This window comes from Anguilla anguilla, chromosome 8, assembly GCF_013347855.1.
Source record: "Anguilla anguilla isolate fAngAng1 chromosome 8, fAngAng1.pri, whole genome shotgun sequence".
Lineage (NCBI taxonomy): Eukaryota > Metazoa > Chordata > Actinopteri > Anguilliformes > Anguillidae > Anguilla > Anguilla anguilla.
Window position 1 is genome coordinate 40,291,389 of NC_049208.1, and position 21,704 is coordinate 40,313,092.

Sequence of the window (21,704 nt, forward strand, 5' to 3'; positions counted from 1 at the left end):
AAAATGCCACAGAGAAGAGGGTTAACCCCCGGAAATACATTACATTCATGGGGAAATTTTACGCGCGGTTCAACAGAAGTGCATCGTTTACAAACAAGTTTATACAACTTTAAGAACAAGGCAATTCGTTTACCACCCACACGTTCTTGCTTTGCATTATTTTCTAGCTTGTAGAAGTTGTGGCCAGCCCACTTCTTAGTCACAATACGGAAGTACAAGCGAATTTCAATAGTTTTAGTAAATAGGATTCTGAGTAAGACTCAGGTAGCACAGTTATTTACTGATGCATATTTTCTTTTTACCAGATTAAACCACAACATTTGGTGATAAAAGCTCGTGCACTTCTGTATAATTTGCATTCTGTCCAAGATGCATCATCGAAGATAAACGTAAAATTTTTGTGAATAAAATTGCAGTTTGGATGCGTAAAGGTCACAATGAAGATGGCAGACCACTGACGGACTAACATTACGCACGTTTTAGTTCCAGAAATGATCGTGCAATTTGTACTCCCACGCACAAATTCGTCCGGCTCAAACACGTCGTTGCTTTGCATTAATTATTATTAGTATTGTTATTTCATGCGGCGTTTTCACAGTGCGGTCAGTCAGTCATCGTTAAAGCCACAACACAGAAGAACCTGCAAATTCCCGCTATTCATTCACCGATTCTTGTAGAATGAATTCCGAGTAAAGCGCACAAAATATCATTGTTCGCTCCATATGGATGCTCTTTTAAAGATATTAATACTATATACATGACGAGATAAAATACACTCATTATATTTTAAATGTGGCGGTTTTCACATATTAACTGCGACAAAACGCAGGATATAGGCATGACTGAACTAAATGGCCATGCAAATTTTATAAAGGGATGTTTAAACCTAAATTCTTAACATTCCACATTATTGTCCTGTTAATCGTAACTGAACATTGAATTATTGTAAATACGAACAATTGACACTTTGAAAGAATGCATTAATGCACAAATGGAGTGATGATTGGGCTGAAGGCCTGTAATTGGTTGGAATGTGGGAAACCGCGCGCGAAAAAATTCAAATTCACTATGAAAGTGCATCAGTACAAACTCGAGAACTGTATCAGAACAGACTATTCGAGACTTTCATTAAATATGCTGAATTGTGCGCTTGATTGACATACGTAAACACTTATATTTCCATGTTATCGCTAAAATAAAGATAGCTCAATTCACGTCAAATTCTCCCACAATGTATGGTTGTTGCTAACGCACGCGAGGCTATTCTGCGTTTTCCTGGACTAAATGATTCCCCGAAAACTCTTTAAAAACGATTTGATTTACACATTCGAAACGTTATTTTCATGAGTAGCAGCAACCAATCGTTCGAATTCTGATCTACAATACCATAGCCTCTGGGTAATGTTCAGCCGGAGGTATTTCAAGAGTCATAGAAAATGACTGATTTTAACAGTATGTGCGGCCCAGTGAAATGGTCTATAGTCACTGTAAAAGCCAGATCACTTTGAACTAATGTAAGGAGATATATACGTATATACATAAAATATATGAGAGAGAAATACCAATATTCACTCCTGCAATGTACCACTTTTGAGTAAAGGAAAATCCACGCTCAATTAATACTAACGGGTCAGCATTCCTCATTAGCATGACCGCCTCAACATTTAACACCTAGCTGTGCGAAGAAGCCACATCCCTGTAGGAATGCACACCTTCTGCCTTCCCCATTGTTCTGATAGCGTATAAATGGGAGAGAATCATGGACTCCATCATTCGAGTTCCATCGACTCAGTCACACAGAAACAAACTGCAGTGCTCCCCGTTAGCCAGAGGCGTCCAACTCAATTCCGGAAGAGATGAAAAACGCGCCTGATGTCACCCTCGAGAGGGCTGACTTGTGCTTCCAAGCGCCACCCAGCGGATTGCAAAGGAGAAAATATCAGCGATATGCCAAAAGCCACAGTACATATCTGGGACTGATTGCGTGCGTCATTCAGAAGTCTCCAAACAGAAGACTAACCTTCTGCCAGGTAAGACGCGTGTTATACTAGGCAATCATTTCTGCCAAACTGTGCTGGTGGCGTTGTGGGATAGCTCTTGCGAAACGGTAGAAAAGTCAAGTGTACGCGATCTTGCGGTGTAACTTGAATTATTTTTTTATCCAACAGATAATGGACAACTTGGAGCCCTTCGTCTCAGGTGACAGGAAAGGTCTTACAAATAACATTAGAGTCTGCTTGTCGTCCAACGACTGTTTCGTTAAGGTCAGTAGTCTGCTGTCGACTGAACTTCAGCTCAAATCCCTTCATTCCTTTATTCTTCAACGTTTTGTTTAATTCCCCAGATCTGCAATTTGTGTAATCCTGGCATTTGTTTTGTAGGTTCCGGTGCATCCAGAGTATCCAAACTCAAAGAAGAATTTCTGGAAAGTTGATGAAACCTGTATCACTCCCAAAATTCTGCGACGACACTTCAAGGGTATGCTGCACACCTTCCCAGATTTGGCCTCCAGACTCAAAGGGGACCCTGATGTCACGGAGGAAATGTACACGACCCACAACCCTCCGAAAACAAGTGTTTCTTCTATTAAGCCAAGTTCAGTTGCCAAGTTCAGTGGCCCATTTTCCATTGAGTCCATTTTGAAGAAAGACACACGCTCCCTGCCGTGCCCCAAATCAAGTGCGCTCTACATCCTGCCAGGCAGTTTGGAAGGGCGCGACCAAGATTTGAAACGCACGCGGACAGCCCTTGGAATGAAAAGGAAGAGTGGCTTTTGTGGACCAGCAGAAAGCACAAGTGAATTCCGAGGGCACGAGAAAGGGAACGCAACCGTCGCGTTCTCCACAAACCGTTATACTATGGAATATTCCACAAGTGTTCCAGAATGTCACCAGACATTCAGACCAGTGAAGAGAATGCGCATATGCCCTGACTTGACTGACATCATGTTCCAAAGACAAGTCGCGGCGTCTCAGTTCCACTCTGCCCAAAACGTTAACTTTCCTAACCATTTGCCTTATTCCCTGAATGTATACAATTTTAGTCAATGACATTGTGGAAAATGAATAATTGCTGCAAAGAACGTGCACTTCGCCCCAACTTAGTTCATTACTGAAATGATTTCGTATTATTTCGTTTTTCTTTACTGTATTTGTACTGCGTTGCTCTTAATAAATATATTTTCATTAAGTTGCTATGGCCGTTGTTATGGTTCTTGATTTACTACAGGCCTATTACGTCTATTGGCCTAAAACAGGAGAACTGAATCACTGGTCTTATTCTCAAGGACCACATATATTCAAATAAGCTGAGCGTTACATTACAAGTGACATTCATTTAAATAAAATACATGTAATAAAAATAAAAAACATTTTAAGTTCTGTAGGGGATACTACAGCCCGGACAATCTGTGTAGAGTTGTCTGCATTTAACTGGAGCAGCCGCCAATGTACCAGTTACAGTAAAGACAAAAGGCGCCGCACAACTTATATATCGTTATATTTTCCAAAAACCTCAGTTCCACTCTGCCCAAATCGTTAACTTTCCTAACCATTTGCCTTATTCCCTGAATGTTACATTACATTACATTACAGGCATTTGGCAGATGCTCTTTTCCAGAGCGACATACAACAAAGTGTATAACCATAACCAGGAACAAGTATGACGAAACCCCTAGAGAGAAATACCGGTCCAAGTGCAGGGAACAACCACATAGTTCAATTTGGACCCTGAAGGTTAAACTGATTAACACTAACACAACGAGAACGGCAACAACGCAGTCTATGGAAAAAATACAAGCAGTAGTTAAGACAGTTAATGCACCTAAGTCACCTACGAAACAGCTGCCTAGTTACAACCCTAAGCTTACAGTCATTTACAGGGGGGTAGGGAGGGATGGGGAGAGGTGCAGCCTGAAGAGGTGAGTCTTCAGTCGTCGTTTGAAATGGGTCAGTGCCTCAGCTGTTCTGACCTCCACGGGGAGGTCATTCCACCATCGTGGGGCCAGAACAGACAGGAGACGTGTTCTGGAAATGCAGGTGCGAAGAGGGGGAGGTGCTAGGCGTCCTGAGGTAGCAGAACGGAGGGATCTGGCTGGCATGTAGGGTTTGAATATCTTGTGGAGGTATGCTGGGGCTGATCCCTTGACTGCCTGGTATGCTAGGACCAATGTTTTAAATTTGATGCGAGCTATAACAGGCAGCCAGTGGAGGGTAGTGAGCAGGGGAGTGACGTGGGAGTGTCTGGGGAGGTTGAAGACCAGACGAGCCGCAGCATTCTGAATGAGTTGCAGGGGTCTGGTGGCAGATGCCGGTAGTCCAGCCAGAAGAGAGTTGCAGTAGTCCAGGCGGGATAGAACCATTGCTTGGACCAGGAGCTGGGTAGAGTAGGTGGTGAGACAGGGGCGGATCCTCCGGATGGGGGTCAAGCAGGTTGTTCTGATTTACTACCGGCCTATTACGCAAATACAGGAGAACTGAATCTCTGGTCTTATTCTCAAGGACCACATATATTCAAATAAGCTGAGCGTTACATTACAAGTGACATTCATTTAAATAAAATACATATTAAAAAATAGATAAATAAAAAGAACGTGTACAAGTGTAGTTGATACTACAGCCCGGAAAAGCTGTGTAGAGTTGTCTTCATTTTAGCCGAAAAAAACGTACAAAGCAATTCGTTTAGCGCACACAAGTTCTTGCTTTGCATTATTTTCTAGCTCCTAAATGTTGTGGTCAGTCCTCTTTTTAGCTACATAAAAAAACATTTTGAAACCACAAATTTGCATTTACATTTTGTATTATGAGAATCAACACACTTTTAGGATTAGTTCTTACACAACGCACTTTTCAGGGGGCCCCAATGTAGGATACATGATGTTTGCACCATAAAATAAATTACCATTGCGAATCTATACATAGATCTTTATTTATTTATTTTTTAATAAAACAATGAGAGCAACTGATAAATCAAAGCTTGTACTAAGATGTTGGATGACCCCTCATCGACTATTTTCTTTTCAAAGAGACTGCTGAGTTTTGCAGCAGAACAGACAATGATAAAACATTAAAACAAGAGTTGTGCTGCGTTTTTAGAACTCCTTTCAACAAGACAGTTTCATAATTTTCACAGTTTCACAGCTTTAGCGCAGTTCAGAAAGCTAAGGTAATGGGCTGCGTTTCCCTGAGTCTCCTTAGCGCTACGTGCGTCGTAAGGTATACCTTAAGGTCTTCCTTTAGGTCTCGAGCTGTTTCTCAGCGTCTCCTTAGCTAAGGTATACCTTTGAAAGGGTGGTCTGAGGCACTCGTAAGCTGTCCCTTAGCGCTGCGCTCCGCTAATCCTGTCACAGTTTTGCCTTATTATGCCAACATTTTGCTTTTCAAATCGACAGTTGTACTACAGTGCGCATCTAGTAGCATATCGGCATGCGAAAATGACAGTTTCATATTAACTTCACGAAAAGTAATTATCCAATCAACGTTTCTGTGCATAGCACGTCATGAGAATGTTATCGTTTTACCTGTCCCATCATGATGGTAATTAAGTATAGGGCCTACCATGATACTAATCCAATTTGTGAAAAGAAAAAAAAAAGTTTTTTTTAATTTATACGTAGTGGCGCTAACTGTATAAATGAGTTTGTTTGTGTGTGAGTCAATGATCACACTGACTTGGAACAATCCGCCGGTTTATTAAGAATATAAAACCTGTGTGCGCAAAGCCAACGTTGAGTGAGTCTACTTGCTTGACCGATCTAGAGCACGTTGATTAGCCGAGCCTTAAACACACATACAGGTACGGTGGCTCATAATGAACAAACATAGCCAAATGATCTACATCCCCTTCCTTTAGCTCACACCTCGTATATAAAACAAAATAGCACTGGGTAAATATCAACATTACGGAACATTGTTCTTACCATGTTGTTTTACGATTTTCGGTAAACAACCCAAATAATGATATTCTTGGTTAAACTTAAGATTATCCAACAGCAAATTAAGGTGGATGAGCAAATCACTTTAACAGGTAGACCTATTCATAAGGCACCCGGTATAGAACTCATCATGATCAATTTCCACAGACGCGCTTTTGCCTTTCATCTACGATCATTTTTGCATTGCAGAGAAAAGTTCGCCGGAATCAGTGGATATGCTGCTACAGTTGCCTATATATTGCGTGACAAAAGCAAATTAACATTAGACCTTTGTTTCAGTAAGAAAAAAATAATTCACCCATATGTAGCCTATAGCCTATCCTTTTCCCTGGGTGTCCACAAAGTCCCAGACTATGGCTTATATGTCCTGATTGATGCTTTTTTATTTTATCCTTTGTAGTCTATATGCACGTATTTATTGAAACTATCACAAGGTCTCGTCTTAACTGACTCTTAAAGAGATTAGCAGATGATCTCTATTAGGCATAGCTTCCTCTTCTGCAATATTAGATTGATGTAAAATGATTATGACAACACTTGTTATATTAAAACGTCATTCACAAGCCTTTACAAGTGAGACAATCGATTCGCTAGGCATCGATTGATAAACTTTTCAGCACCACAGTGAAGGCCAGCTCCAACTTACGATGTACCTTTGAGGTGTCCCTTAAGGCAACTGTTAAGGTATAGTCTGGGAAACACTCGTAAAAAAGCGGTTTCCCTTTGAAAGGTATACCTTAGGAGCCTTCGTAAAACGTTAAGATACATCGAAACTCGGAAACACAGCCATGAACAATAAACACGATAATGTATATTTATTAGACCCAGGTTATAGCTGGATTGAAATTGCACTCTTGTAGGCTTAACATTTATATCTGACCATTTACACTGAAATACGTCCTCATCCTCCACATCCTCACAACTTTTATTTGTCTTAACATTTCTGTTTAAAGTAATGACCTGGGTCTACACCAAAACACAGAATAGATTGTCCTTAATTAAGCCCATTGTGGTCTGATAACATTGGAACGTAAGCTAATGTGAGAAACTGACAAAATGTGTCTTTATCACGGTTGCCCAAACTATATGGAAGTACATTCGACAATTTGCAAAGCGCAAAAAGAAACCAAGATGAATCTAGAGTACAATAAACACTGTAAATGCCAATATAAAATTTCACAAATTCATGTGAATATTTGTGGACTCATTGGACTTTTTGCGATAACTCACACATACTGCAAATTATTTGGATAGTCATTCAGTTACATTCTGACAAAAGCACTAAAAACACAATACCTGTATAAAGGTATGTGAGATCAGGGAAAATATCAAATTATATGGAATGGTCAATTTTTGCCCGACGAGTAGAATTTTAAGTGTTTTCAAAAAATTCTAAATAACTGAAAATCAAATATGTCAGTCTTATGGTTCTTTCAGGCAAATTTGTGGGGCATCTATAAGCATTGGTTTCATGTCTCTAGGTCAAACAGTGCATGAGTTATGATTGTTTAATAAATTTAAATTTCAATTGATTATTATTGCATCACCAAGTGGGCAATGGCCACCAAATTTGGTACTACATTGTTGGGTGACACCCTCTAGCAAAATGCCAAGTCTCATAGGAATCAGCCAAGCAGCTAAAGAACTCACAAAATATAATAGACGACTAAATATAAAAGCAGATATCTATGCTCTGAATGAGGACTTCTGTCAGAGTAGCAAGTTGGAAATCTGCAAAAAACAGTGATATTAAGTAAATTTTTATTTTTTGGATCTCAATAGCACCACCCTGTGGTTGGATTAGATAAAAAAAATTAGGTCAAGAGTCATAATCTCACTCCAAATGCACACACCAAATTTTGTATCTTTATATCTGATGAAAAACATGTTTTCAACGTTGAAGACTGCCAAGTTACTCACACATACAAAGTACTGTCTATAAGTTATTAATTCAAACTGGCAAAATCTAGGCCTGCCATAAAAAGTATTGATATCAAAATTACGCCAGGTTACAAGAAACAATATTCGCTATCTTACCTCAAACAAATTAAGCAAACTGTATTGCAAAGCAATGCTACCTAATATTTCCTAAATTGTTTGCAATCAGGGTCACCTTTAATCCACTAAACCACTTCAGAGATGATGCCAGGGCTGGGTACTTTTTCGGGAAAGAATTCCTTAATTATTTCCCTAAAAAATATTTCATTTAGTCTATTGTTCATGGAATTTTTAAAATATTTATGTAATTTAAATAGATGCTCAGAATCAAAATGGTTACTTAATGATAACATGATGTAGCCTATTTTCACATTTTCAGCTCTTCATTTTAAAGTATTGATTAGCTAAAAATAAGTGACGTACAGACTCATTCCATTGGTTTATCAAAGCAGCTCTTTGTTAAGTTCCTCTTAACAGTTTGTCAAATGATTGTGTTTGGGTAACCCATATAACGAGAGAATGTTTGTTGCTTAAGAACCTCAGAAACACACTCATTAGTCCTAAGATCCAACATTATCGGGAAACCCACCCCTGTACCAGAAAATATCTGGTCATCTGTCCGTGAGCTGAAGCTAAAGCATAATTGTGTTATGAAGCAAGACAATTATCCAAAACACAAAAGCAAGTCCACATCTGAATGGCTGAAAAGACACAAAATTAAAGTTCTGGTGTGTCCTAGTCAAAGTCCTGACTTAACCCAGTAAAGACGGTGTGGCCTAAAATGAGCAGTTTGTGCTTAAAACCCTACCATTTTGTCTGAATTTAAGCCTTTCTGTAAAGAAGAACAGGCTAAAATTCCTCAACAGTGATGTGACAGACCGATATCAAATTATAGAAAGCGTTTGGTTGCAGTTATAGCTGCTAAAGGTGGTGTAAGCAGTTATTAAGTTTAAGGGGGAAAATGCATTTTCACATAGGTGACATGCATGTTAATGAAACATTTTTCATTAAACACATGACAATCATTTAAGACATGCTTTGTGTTTACTCAAGTTAAATTTGTCTAATGTTACATTTTGTCTAAAGATCTGAAACCATTCAGTGTGACAAACATGCAATAATAGAGGAAATCGGGAAGGGGGCAAGTACTTTTTCATGGCACTGTATTTCACCATCATTCTCCTAGTTTTTGATTAACTGGGGAGGGGTGAAATTGAACTTTAGGGTGCACTTTGCCATTATATGTTGTTTTGACTGGCTCCCCCGAATGCATTTAGCCCACCATGGTTGTTCTGAAAAGATTCATTATTGATAGTGGGCCCATGTGCACACTCCTATAGGAATGGTCATTCATTTAAATGCTCATGTTTTTGTGCAAATCGCAAAATTCTATTCTGAAGTAGGGTAACATAGGATTTCCACAATTTATCAACAAATTAAACAAAGTTTATCATTAACTTCAGGAAGAAATAAACTTGTTTACAATGTGTTTCATTAGAATATTCTGGTACAGATGGCAAAATAAAAAAATAAAATAAAAATACATGATCAAATTTAATTTCAGGGTGCCTCCCACAGATGCTAAATTAACAGCGCAATTACGCTGTTCACGAATCAAACTTTTTGACCTTTTCATAATTCATGATGCATCTTTCTAATAGGAAATCACTCATGCAGTTTAGCCTAGTCAGTTTTCATTTCCCTCAGCAAATCCACGTTCTACTTTCCCAAGCTCACTTGGACCTCCAGCATAGAGAGGAAGGGAATGTCAGGGATTTATGTTCTGAAAACAACTGAAAACTGCACCTATTGAGATCTTCCTCACTAATATCACATTCACGCGAGGGTGGCTTCAGTATGAAGGGGGGGCGGGGGCGTGGATATAGCTGACCTCCCGATTCTTGTCATGTGTTTTACTGGCCCAAATTTCCTTAATCGGTGCCCCAGTTCTTAGAACTGCCCTCCTGCAGAAACGATATTGTGAAACTTTTATATAGGCTAAATTATTTTTATAAAACCATGTTCATGTAAATGTATTAACCGAAATTCTCGAGAATTATCTAATTTTTCGTAAATATGTAACGGTGGATATTAAATAAATAATAGCCTATGTTACTCAAAACGTTTAGTGACATAGGCCTAGTTTTTACAAACATTTGCTAAATTTGGAGCAGATCATTGGGCTATCGATTCATTACTTAAACTGGAAAACTAGCGAACATTGTATCCGGTAGACAGTTGGCTACAAGTTATAGCGTATTAGCAGGAGATTACGTATACAAAAGTAAAATTGCGGACCCGGGTATTGCGTGAACGGTGAGGACCCGGTACTTACCCGTCGTCACCATAGTGTGGTGTGAATGGGTCAAACGCGGGCTGAACCCGTGTTCAATATCCCGTTCCACCCCCGGGGTTTGTGTGTGTGAAAGGGTTTAGTCTGGTCGCAAGACAGAGTTGCTGAGGAGTGTGGAGATAGTAGTGGGCGGGACAAAATTGTCAGTTTTGGGTCGAGAAATCACATGGACCCATTTGGATCACATACTCGTGGAAACGGTTTTTAAGTTGCCACTTGGTACCTGTGCAATTGTAATCTGCAAGGCGACCACAGTGTTTGCCAAGAATTGGTGAGTAAAAATCCCGAAAGCTGGATAGACGATAGAACGCTAAATGCAGCACGAGTTATATACCGCCTCAGTCTAACGTGGAAATAGTTGCTCGTGTTAGCTTGCCAGCGGTTTCTTTTTGATATGCGTGTCCACCCAGCTGACGTTAGCGCTCGGTTCAATTAAGAACTTCAGCGGTTCATATTCAGGCGTATGGCGAAAAAAGCTAACTACCAGGCAGTGGAGATAACGCTCGCTTGCTAACATTATGAATACTATGCAAATGCAACAGATAGCCAACTGGTGTGGAGAGGGCAACAGGTTTAGTTATGCTAGCTAGCTAGACTGACAACTGGCTACCGTAAACATTTAATGTTTGTTATCATTAGTGAACGCGCCACGGAATTTAATCAATTCAGATAAAAAGCATGATATCTAGCTATACGCGGAAATAGCTAGCAGCTGCTAGCCGCCGGTACCAGTTTACGGTATACCAAACTAGACGCATGTCTTTGGCTTGACCGGCGTACGGTTGGTAGTAGCCGACGACCTGATTAGTATTGTGCATGACTGATGAACATCATGTTTGATGCCTCGAAATAGAAAGTATTTTCATGACCTAAATTAACGTCGTGGACCTTTTACGTTAATTGTCGCTGTATGACGCCAGTTCACGTACTTACAAACATGTTATGACGTTGTGATGGATAGGTATGTAGTCCATGCAGCAATTTAGCTTTACCCCTTGCCGTCTATTGGGGGAGTGTGTCTACCATTTAGGGCTTATTCAACAGAAGAGCTGCTGTTATAGCAATTTTTTCTGACGTTTTAATTTTGTTTAGCGATTCTATCTATATTACCAAAGAACACATGATACCAGTCAAAACTAAGTTATGGATTAGGCTATGTATAGTATATTGATTAGCGCCCACTGAAATTCTTTTGTGACAGTGTTCCCTCCTGCCAGCACTATACGGTCTCTAGTCTTTTCTCAGGCCTCTTATCCCTTTATCATCCACTTTCAGTATGTTGATCATCTCAGTTATTAATCTTACTATGTTTTTAAGCCACGAATGTCACTTTAAATCACGTGAATTTGCTTCAGTGAATTTGTGACACTTGTGTTCTAATAAACTGCTGGGAGAATTTGGTTGGAATTGAGGAAAAATGTTAAAGTATTCTGGCCCATTAAAAAAAGGCTGTTTAGAGCGTGGGCTTGCAATTTGAAAAAGAGAACATGGATGTCATTTGTTTAGTTTAGTTAAATGTGTTCAGTGTTTTCCATTCTTATGGAATTTAATCATTGTTTGGTTTTATGTTTTTGTGGGTTGACACTGATATGTAAAAATTTGTTCATATGATAAATCACTTCTCTCTGCAATGATATGATTAGGGACAACTGATCCCTTAGGGGTGAAGGGAGATGCCACTATTTGCATCTGTATTTGTCAACCAACTAATTTTATTATCATTATTATTATTATTATTATTATTATTATTATTCGGATAAAAACCGGAAGTGGGTGTGGTTTAAACTGTAAATTAGTGGAGTTTAATACTGAAGCTGTATTTCATGTCAAAAATCCCAGATTTTTACCATTATTATGCTATTGTTGAGATATTAAAGCATTAAAGTTGTGACTTTAAAATAACATTCAGGGTAGTGATACAAGACAAATGAGCTGAATTTGGAAATTAGGCCCCCCAATATAATTTAATGTGTTGAACATGCAGCTCATTTTATCTGAAACAAACCCAGTCACATTTCGAAAGTCCATTTTATACAGTGCTGTGAAAATGTATTTGCCCCCTTCTTGATTTCCTCTATCATGGCAAATTTGTCTCACTGAATGGTTTTGGATCTTTAAACAAAATGTTGTAGGCCTACTAGACCTGAGTAAAAACAAAACACATTTTTAATTATCATTTCAAACTCAACAAGCACAACAAATCTACCAAACTCGTAAATGCCAGTGGGAAAACTCAGATTTCTTTATGGTACTCGAGTTGGTCATTGGTCATTTCTAGATTTACATTAATGCCTCTTTCAAACATCAATAAATGTGAAAATTCTCCAATGATTATCAATATATATTGGCACATTTCAAATGAAAATACTGACTGTAGACCAGCTTATTAACTTGTTGAAAAGCCTACAATAATAATAGTAGTGACAAAATCTCACGATGCAAACGTTTTATTTAAAAAAATTGCCATTTGGCTTATATTTTGCCCCGCAAAAGCTCAGTTTTTTTATTTTAATTAATTTTTTTTTTTTTGCCAATTTAGTCAAAACTTTATCATGCATTGAAAAGAGGGGACATAATATCTCCGTTAAATTCAACTGCACCTTTGCTGGAATATGTATAATCAGAGCAGGATAAGGAAATGGAAAACTCTGAATTAAATTGAATTCAGAATACAACTTTCGTTAGGTGTGGGCATTATTGGCTACTACTGTACAAGTCAGGAAAGAAGATTTATAGCCTTGCCTAATGAGCCTACTCCATTGTATCTTTCACATTCTGTCGAATTTACAGCTAAAATGGGGTTGAGGAGGAGGGGTGTACAGGTGGCAGTGTTACATTGCCTCTGTGTGGTTGCCCATTGGATGGCATTACAAACGCAAATTAATAGAAATACAGAACACCAAACATTTGACTTTACTGCTTTGAAATACATTTGCCAATAAATCTTTAAAGTATTAATATTTTATGACATCCCTGCTCATTTCTCGCCTGGACTACATCCCTTAATCAAATTCAAACCATGGGCCTGGACAGCTATACTCATTATGCAATGTAATCTACAAAAAAAGAAGAGATCAGACCCTACATGCCAGCCAGGCCTCTCCATTGTGCTACTTCTAGGGATCTGGCCACTCTCTCTTCATACCCCCTGTCATGTCTCCCACTTGTTCTTGCCCTTTGGTGGTGGAATGAGCTTCCCATTGTTGTCAGATCAGAAGAATTCTTACCTATCTTTAGATGCAGTCTAAAGACCCACCTCTTAAGGCTGTCCCATGACTCTCCTGACCCTCTTTAGCTACCTTCTTTCTGTTTCGATTTCCTTTTGGGGTTATGTTATAGGTACAATTGTGTAAAGATGGGTTAGCTGTTAGCAGTATTAATTTTGTTTACAAAGCAAATGACTCTTTCTTAAATGTGCTAGTTGCAAATTGTGTAGGACCCCTTCATTTTACATGCAACAGTTTTTGTTTAGCACATGAAGAGGTGACGTGGGGAACACAGCAAATGAACTACCAGCCTATCCGATGTGTGAAGTTGTGATGTTAGGCAGGGATTGATCGTAACTTGGAAATGCTTTCCTTGACAAAAGCATTGAATCTTAATAAAAAATAACCTTTCAGGATACATCTTGTCCTGCTAACTCATGTTCTGCTTAGTACCACAGGAATATAACGAGAACAATGTGCTACTTCACACTAGCCCACCCACGAAAAAAAACTGAAACTTCTCCGATGATGGGGTCGATATATATTTGTACATTGTAGTTCGATATTGGAGAAACTGCAAAATGAGGCAATTCCAGGCACTATGTTGGGTCACTTTTTTGAAAGGAAGAAGCTGCACATTTTCAGCAACCACATCCTGTTTTGTACAAAACAGGAGACAAATGGCAGTCTCACTGTACGTTGTGTTTGTTGTTTATCAGCTGTCACATAATGTTTTTGAAAATAACCCAACCTGCTGACACGCCTGATGGAGGTTCAGTCATGCACACTTAACTGAGCCTTCCCACCACCACTGCTAACCGTACTGAATGCATTGGTTTGTTATTAAAAGAAATGCACTAATGACCATTGGACATTATATTTGGCTTGCATTAGAAGATGCTAAATATCTTCTGTCCTTATTCCTGTACATTCTTGTCTGGGACAATGTCTTACGAAGCACTCGCTTCTCCAGCCTTCAAACTTCTGTGTCCCATGTGGGATCTTAACTGCTGACCCTCTGGTCAGGACCCAGAACCACATCTCCTCACTATGTGGACCCATGAGAACCAAAAGTACTTGGGAGATACCATTGGTGGGAACTTCTGTACTGCTGTTATGTTCTTTTTTGGATGCTGCTGCAGGTTCAACAGCATTTTAGCTTTAGAAATCACTGTACATGGACTCACAGGTTCCCAGATTTAGGTGCTCTGGACTTAAATCTGGGAACCTGTGAGTCCATGTACAGTGATTTCTAAAGCTAAAATGCTGTTGAACCTGCATCTGGGCCATTCAAAACGGGCACTAAACCGAAATGGTATCCAAAACAAAACCCCTAGTAGTGAAAGGTCATTTAATGTAACATGGCACGTGTTTCAATGAAGCAGTAAAGCAGTACAGCTTAGAAACCGTATTCTTGAAAAAGGCACCTCAAGGACTGCTTCAGAGATCAAGGCCTAGATTGACTCTGTGAATAACATTTGCTTCCCAATCAGTGGCCTGTAGTTACAACAATCAGTGCCGTTGATTGGTATTTTAAAAGGTAATGGCAAAATGTGGTTTTCTTTGGGGTTGCGGTTAAGATTAGCCTAAATTGTGTCGCTCCCATTGTGATGGGAGAAAGTGTGGCGGTTTTCAAACCAGTTTCTTTAAACAAACACACCCAGCGTTTATGTCCATTTTCAGCTTTTTAGCCACAAAGGGGATCTCAGAAGGCCTGTATGAAGCCCTATTACCATATGAATATGAACAGATCCACTGACATTGCAGTCATTCCTCAGCCAGAACAGTCAGGTGGGAATCCTCCCTGCATGTCTGGTCCGGAGTAGCATTTCTGGAAGGCTGTAGGCCAGGGTCCCTGCTCCAGTCACCTCTCTCTCTTCTTCCTTTATTATGTGGACCTCTTATACATTCCTTGTACAAAATGCTGTCTGGTTTTTTAGGCTGCAGATTATTTGCATTTACCCCTATTTACAAGTGATTATTTGATATACAGGTATAAGACAGGTAAGATTTTTCATTTGCTGTGCCAAGTTTCCAACCTTTTCTTGATTGATTGTGGTATTAACTACTGTGAATGGTTCCTATTGTTGTGTTATGTTAATGAACCACCTAACATTTATTTTAGTAACCCTAGAATGCTACATTTTTAAGTGTATGTCACCATTATGGCCTCCACAGAATGTATATCCCTACATAGAAATGCACCCAACTTTCTAATAGTCTGCACGATGCTTTAGAAATATGGCATACTTAACATTCATAATTTTCTTGTCCATAGTCTTGTAGTTGCATGGACACGGTACAGCCTTATTTCCAATCAGGCCGGCAGGTCCTCAGGTGATCAGAAATGTCCAAGCTGAAGACTGATGAGCTGGTAAGGGTGTTGACAATTAGCACATCACTGCTTCTCTACCTCACCGGCACCACCCCCAGCTTACGTCTCAGAGGCCCCGTGCAAGCCCCTTAAAGAGGCACACAGTTCAACCAGTAAAACGCCCCGCCTCCCCCCCCCCACCAGCCCCCTGTGTACCAGGGATGAAGAGTGTTTTTGAAGAGTGCTCTTCTGGGAGCAATTAGCCGTGCGCTCGATGTGATGTTTTGCATCAGCCAAAGTGCAGCCCGTGCGGTCCGCATGTGTTTGTGTACTTTTTAAGCGGGTGTTTGTCGTGATACTGCCACCTTTTACACCACGTTCTCCCACATGCCCTGCCTTGTGATAACTGAGCAGGTCTGTCTTAAAGTACACTGCTCAGAATCAAATAGCCTGTTTTTAACACATTTTTACTTTAGTAAAGAAAGAAGATTCATACAGTACCTTGATATATTGATTTTTTTGTTGTTGCACTTTGCAGTCTTGATGTGTTTTAACTCAGATTTGTTTTCTCCAAATTTGGAATGACAAATTGTATTTGCAGGCCAGTCTCATTGCTGTAACAGCTTCTGTTAGGCTATATTGTGAATTAACAGAAAAGCACATTATCCCCTATGAAGCACATCACAGCATTACACAGAGTATTACACTTGCAGTGTGTAGATGACTACAGGAGCCATTCTTTGTGATGAAATGACAATAATCCAACTGATTCCAGCCAGCATCTAAGTAGGATGAGGTAGCCGACAGCTAATATTTCGCCAAATCTTTTGTGAGCAGTTGTACCTATAGTCAAGTTATTATTAATGCCATGTCTTTCAGAAAGCCGACAATTAACCAAAATTCTAATGAGTGAGATCCTATGTAATTTATAAAACAATTTTTAGCTGCAACATGAGAACCTCTTCTAAAATATAAATGTAATGCCAATTAGTTATTCAAATTAAAATTTGTATAGCCTGCTGAGTTCTGAATGCCAATGCATTTGAATGTACTGTGAAAAAGTGAAGCCGGAGAAAATGCTCTGCAGCAGTTTTAAGTGGATCTGCTGCTGCAAAATGGGCTTTAGGCATCCAAAAAATAAAAAATAAAAATGTCAGGTAAATGCAAGGACAAGCCAACTTGTCATCGTTTGCAGTAAATTGTAAAGTGTCCCACCCCCATTCCCTAGGCCAGCGTTTCCCAACCTTTTTCCTTCCGCGGCACACTTTCCAAATTTACAGAATCTCATGGCACACCTCTCTCAACAGAAAAAAACCGCGAGCGACGTACTGACGTTGATGTGACGTGCCAACAGTAGGCCTAAATGTTCTTCTGGGGTTTTAATTAAGCGATATGCATTTTAATGACATTTATTTTGGCTTTTGTGAATGGGGTTTTGTTCGTTTATGTTTTTTTAATTCATTTGAACATTCAAATTTTTTTTAAAGGATTTTTCGCACGGCACACCTGACCTGGCCTGACGGCACACTGGTTGGGAAACGCTGTCCTAGGCTATGTATAATTTTATATGTCAGCTTGTTGGTTCTGCCTAATAAATGATTTATACATTTACATAAAAATGCCACAGTAGTAACGTTAGGCCATATTGCACATCCCTAATTAAAACACCAAGAAATGTCCAATGAAAGCCTAACTGGAAAGATCAGCTTGAGGTTATACTTAGCACTTAGCCTTGTTAGTAGTAAACCAGATAGCCATATCGTACCGCAGTCATTAGAATATCTGATATTCAGAACATCAACATTTTCACAAAAATGTAAATAGAAATTTACTGACATGGTCTACACATATGCATACATTCCTTTCACCAGTATTCTGAATATAACTGCAACAGCCCATTCAATAGACATGTTGCTTTGTATTGCTTTTTTCAATGCGGCCGTGACTAGTGTTGTATGTGGCTAGCTGATGATTGAACTGATTGATAATTGAGGCATAGTGAGAACAGTGCAAAGCCTGGAATGAAACACTGCTTTCTCTGGTAAGTTGCACGATATGCCTTTTAAATCATTTTGCTTTTCTTAAATCTTAAATGTAGTGTTGCCTGATTGGGTGATCAATTTGTGTACCTTTATCACACCTCCTTATATTTAACCAAAGCATGACCAACCCATTTCTGAACTTAGCAACGACACTTCGGTCTTGAAAATGGCATATTTCTGGCCTGCAGAGTATCTGGTTAGTAAAGGAGTGAACGGTGAGCCCTATAGCTTAGACGTGATTAGTTTTCAACTCGGGAGCTGAGTGTAACATTGGCTCAGTCATTCACTGACTGCGTCCACAGTGCTGACACACAGTGGCCGAAAGCAGTGGGCGGAGCTCAAGTCAACCAGGGTTCCTTGGGTTTCTGTTGCTCCCAAGCTACTCCCAGGTGTCTTATAGTTCATCATCATCAGTATCTTATGTACAATATCCTACTTATCATCAATAGGAGGTTCTCTCTCCTCTGATTTATGCTGTAGAATGCTGTGTGTCTTGGAGAGCAGGAAATGGTAGGTTTGTTGTAGGCAAGCGCATCAGGATTGCACGCGCCTCAGTTGCAGTGCTTCCTGTGTGCGTGTGGATGCCACAGTGGTACATTAGGGTTGTATACACTGTACAGCCAACCATATTCTGCGCAGTACGTTTCAGCAGTCTGCTTCACCAAGCTACATGCCAAGATTTACGGTCTGTTGATCTAGTTTGAGAAGAAGATTTTTATTGTATTTTGTTTTTGCATTAAGCATGTTAATATAGGACTAATCATGTTTATTAAATGTTCCCTCGTTGTTCCACAACATATGCAGTTGTAGAAGATCACCATTTTTTAATTTCATTTTTTCATTTTTCGCTATGGTGGGAATAAAGTATATTTGATTATGCTCCAAAACCACATCATCTCCCCTCTGAAGGAATTTACTGTAAATGTTTGGCCATGGGGGTATTAACCAGGGTGACGTTAACACATTAATTGAATGAAGGATCCTTAGAAATCCTCCTTCAGAAATTCTCAGTCGAGTTCTGGTTTAATAATTGGGCACAAAAGAGCCGTGGTCTCTGGGAGCATTCGTCCTCGTGGAAATGGAGGGCACGCTCGGAGGCGGTGAGAACTTCGCAGGGACTCCCTTAAGAGGACAGCAGAGCCCCAAATAAATGCTTCCACATGACCTTGTTATTTCCGAGCCGGGCCAAGCGGTTCCCCAGCAGAGTGACGCTCGCGACTCCTCATCTTACCGCTCTCCCTGCGGTCGGGGTCCGGTCAGGGTTCAGCTGCAACCGCTCCACACATTAAATTTCCTTCAGGCTTGTGTTTTTCAAGCTGCTACGGGCCCCCCCTCCCCCTCCCCCCATGACCGGCAGCAGAGCTTGCATTCGATTCCAGAGAACTTAACGTGGTGCTTGAAACAAACGATAATGTTAACATGTTAAAACCTTATTCAGAAAAAGAAAATGTGGAGTGCCCTCAGTTATAGAATGCAGGCACAAGTTCAGCTTAAATGGTGTTAACATTACCAGTATGTTATCTTTTTTTGGGTATATGGTATGAAATACACTTAGGAAGTTTGAGTATTAAAAAGAATTTAAAATAATTAATCTATGTTATGCCTATGTTAGAGGACTTTAGTGAAAAAATGGTGGTGCTACTGGAATGAACTCATTGAAACAAAACATTAAAGTATGAAATGTTGACTTGTTCTATGCGCAGCAGTCAAACATCATGGCAAGATAATTCTACAGGGTTCTTTTTTGAATTCCTAAAGAGAAAAGTTAATCAAAGGAGCTTTAATATATACATTTAAGTTTGTATGGGGAGGGGAGATGTGACAAATACATCTTGACTGCAGCGAGGAAGACTTGGTCTGTTTCAGGTAGATTGCACCTGGTTCTTCCCATCAAAATGATTAGCAAACAAAACCAGATGTTGGATTTACTGGTGGAAAATGTTTTCATAGTGATGGGTGTGTCACATTCACCTTCTGTAATACATTTCCATTTGTACCCCAGACAATGTTTTGATCCACAACCTTGAACTAATGGAAAACACCACCATTACTTAGGACCTTTATTTTCAGTTCTAACACGTTCCCAAGGAATCACAATTCCAATCAACAAACCATAAGCACTTCTTCCAGCTTTCGTGGTTCCATTTATCTGAAATTTCATTACGAGGAAAAATCTCCCTTCACTAGCTAATATCTTAGACTGAGTTTCCCCAAGACCATGATTTTGTCCTTGATGAATCCAACATGAGGATGAGGCCATTTCTTGCCGGTTGTTTTCTGTAAATTACATGCTTGGGTTCTCTGTAACAGTGATAAAAGTTGACTTCTGCATTAGAACATTCAATTTACAATCCATTGAGGTTTCCAGTACTTTACAGTGGTGGGTTTATGACAGCGTTTCCCAACCGGTGTGCCACGGCACTCTGGTGTGCCGTCAGGCGAGGTCAGGTGTGCCGTGTGAAAAATCCTTTAAAAAAAAAAAAAAAAAAAAAAAGTTAATGTTCAAATGAATTAAAAAAACTTAAATGAACAAATCCCATTCCCAAAGCCAAGATAAACGTCATTAAAATGCATATAGCTTAATTAAAACCCCAAAAGAACATTTAGGCCTACTTGCGTGCGTGTGTGGAGGGGGGCTGCAGGGTGTTTATTTGTTATGCTTTTGAGAGTGGTGTGCCATGAGATTCTGTAAATTTGGAAAGTGTGCCGCAGAAGGGAAAAAGGTTGGGAAACGCTGGTTTATAAGACCGTTTTTCAGCCTATGGAGGTGCCCTTGTGCAAAGACGTGAAGGCGGGCAAGTGAGCGATATAATTTGCTTTGCAGCTTGTTCCTGTGCATGTGATCCTTATCAACTTCCCTTTAAAGAACACAAACAGACTGTGTCCCGCTTCCGACTTTCAAAGCGGCCGCTCAGATGGCATCTCGCAGCTCTTGACCCCTAAACGCAGAAGGTCACGTGATCGGTGCCGATAAGCTGCAGTTAGCCACACACCGAGCGCAAGCTTCTGTCGCGCTCAGAGGTGGCGCTACGGTGCCTCTAGAGGTCACGACCCCTCACTGCCGCTCTAATTGGCGTTGATTTCTCCCAGAAGGTTCTCCACATTTCGGGGACCTCCCAAAACACTTAAAGCAAGCAGTGTCCTGTTCTCCACCAGTTTATCCCTGGGTTTGCTTTCCCACAGGACCCCCTGCCCCCCCCGCCCAACCCCCACTGGCCTCCCTTTGCTGAGTTTGAAAAGAGTTGAAACCTTCTCTTGTAACTTAAACATTTCATACCAGGAACCAACTAGTTTTGTTGGCCTTCTTCCTGTGCTTCAAGAGCTTCTGTATTTATAGTGCGGTTCCCGGAACTGCACACGATAGTCTAATTGTGGTCTGAGAATGGCGTTGTTTAACATCAATATAACCTCCTCATATTTATGCTGTATATACAGATTATTTTTCTTTACTTCTGCAGCACAAAGCCTAGACCCATTTAGCTATATTGAATGCTATATTTGCCAAGTTTCCACCCACTTCTGAGTTCAGATTAAATGTTTTGTTCCTTACTACTCTCCGGAACTGAAAGGTTCACTTTTGTCTCTTCTGCAAATTTAACCTGACCATTTTGTTACCAACTTCCCCTGTTTCATCGATTACTGGTGGCGTGGTTTCATTTTGTTCTCTCTACAGTTTATTCTCTCTCTGTCACTTTTTCTTTTTTTTATTTCACTGAAATTGCATGTGGAACTGCGGTACTGACAGGTGACCTGTGCAAAACAAGAGACAGCATCAGTGCAACAAGGTCGAAAGGCGTCTCATTCTGAGCAGAACGTATCAGCACTTACTGCAGGGTTCCTTTGTCACAGTGTCAAATCTATTTCGATTCGGGAGCCCCATGCAGATTGCCCAGCGGCCGTATATTAGGGGACGGAGTGT

At 40.0% G+C, this 21,704-nt stretch overlaps 2 protein-coding genes across 3 annotated transcripts in view; both read left to right on the top strand.

The window, feature by feature from the left end:
* LOC118234206 (forkhead box protein H1-like) overlaps window positions 1–21,704 on the top strand; it is a 130,643-nt gene that overhangs the window by 96,304 nt on the left and 12,635 nt on the right. The window lies entirely within an intron of this gene.
* LOC118234317 (protein tyrosine phosphatase type IVA 3-like) overlaps window positions 10,283–21,704 on the top strand; it is a 53,843-nt gene continuing 42,421 nt past the window's right edge. For both annotated transcript variants that reach the window (XM_035430757.1, XM_035430759.1), the window contains exon 1: window positions 10,283–10,494. The gene's annotated coding sequence lies outside the window, so the exon portion shown is untranslated. The remainder of the gene's footprint in view (window positions 10,495–21,704) is intronic.